The following is a 1,591-nucleotide window of genomic DNA, read 5'->3' on the forward strand; positions in this document are numbered from 1 at the left end:
TATAATATATACTTTATACATATTACATGTTGTGACTAAAGTCGGGTCGGCTCGTTGAGTACCCGCATGTGATTCCGATGTGGGGGCTAAAAGGACAGGTGGCTCCATCCAGGTAGTGGTGGGCCTGAGTTCCCGACGGCCCCCGACAGTTACTTTGTGGCGGAGCGACAGGACAGGTTGAGACCACCTAGGAGAGAGGTGGGCCTGGCCCTGGTTGGCGTCCGCGGTTATTTCAAAATAACACGCTTAACGAGATCTTGGTATTTGATTTGAGTCTGGCCATTGGGCTATACGCACTAACCAACTATGCGGGAACAGTTATAGGCACTCGACGTCGTGGTATCAGCCGAAACCTCCGTGACGTCAGCGACTGAGCGGCGCGCACCGGGTTGGACCGCGTAACGCAACTTCCTTTGTAATGGAGGTTGCTAGGTCTGCTCTCCGGCCGCCCTCGCAACGTGCAGGTGTGCAATGGGCGGTGGGCCCAGACCCCTGCGCCATAGGATTTAGACCGGCGTGTTGACCTCTCTGTTGTGCCTAGGTAGGGCTGCGACGTGTTGATCTTCCGAGGCCGGGCATGACCCAAGAAAGTGTGTCCGGACAAAAGGGATCGAGCGTGTTGGGAAATGTGATGCACCCCTGCAGGGCAGTTAATCTATTCGAATAGCTGTGATCTTCGGTAACAGGACGACTTAGAGTTGTACCTTGACCTTATGACAACTAGAATCGGATACTTAATAAGACACACCCTTCCAAGTGCCAGATACAACCGGTGACCGCTCTCTCACAGGGCGACGAGGGGAGGATCATCGGTTAGGGCTATGCTATGCGAAGTTACTAGGTGAACTTACCTTCTACTCTCTTCTTCTGCTGCAAGATGGAGGTTACCAGAAGCGTAGTCTTCGACAGGACTAGCTATCCCCCTCTTATTCCGGCATTCTGCAGTTCAGTCCATATATGATACCCCTTTTCCATTTGATACCAATGCATACATATGTAGTGTAGCTCCTTGCTTGCGAGTACTTTGGATGAGTACTCACAGTTGCTTTGCTCCCCCTTTTCCCCCTTCCTATACCCAATTGCTACGACCAGACGATGGAGTCCAGGAGCCAGACGCCACTGTCGGTGACGACTGCTACTACTCGGGAGGTGTCTACTACTACGTGCAGGCCGCTGACGACGTCCAGGAGTAGCTTAGGAGGATCCCAGGCAGGAGGCCTACGCCTCTTTCGATTTGTTTCCCAGTTTGTGCTAGCCTTCTTAAGGCAAACTTGATTAACTTATGTATGTACTCAGATATTGTTGCTTCCGCTGACTCATCTATGATCGAGCTCTTGTATTCGAGCCTTCGAGGCCTGGCTTGTAATATGATGCTTGTATGACTTATTTTATTTGTAGAGTTGTGTTGTGATATCTTCTTGTGAGTCCCTGATCTTAATCGTACACGTTTGCGTGTATGATTAGTGTACGATTGAATCGGGGGCGTCACACCTAGCTAGTCTAGGTTAGCAAAATTACCCTAGTAGTGCCAGACTAGAAACCAAACACCCTCTGTTACTTCCATGAATGTGTGTGTGTGTGTGTCTATATA

The sequence above is a fragment of the Triticum dicoccoides genome, chromosome 4A (assembly GCF_002162155.2).
Source record: "Triticum dicoccoides isolate Atlit2015 ecotype Zavitan chromosome 4A, WEW_v2.0, whole genome shotgun sequence".
NCBI classification, from domain to species: Eukaryota; Viridiplantae; Streptophyta; class Magnoliopsida; order Poales; family Poaceae; genus Triticum; species Triticum dicoccoides.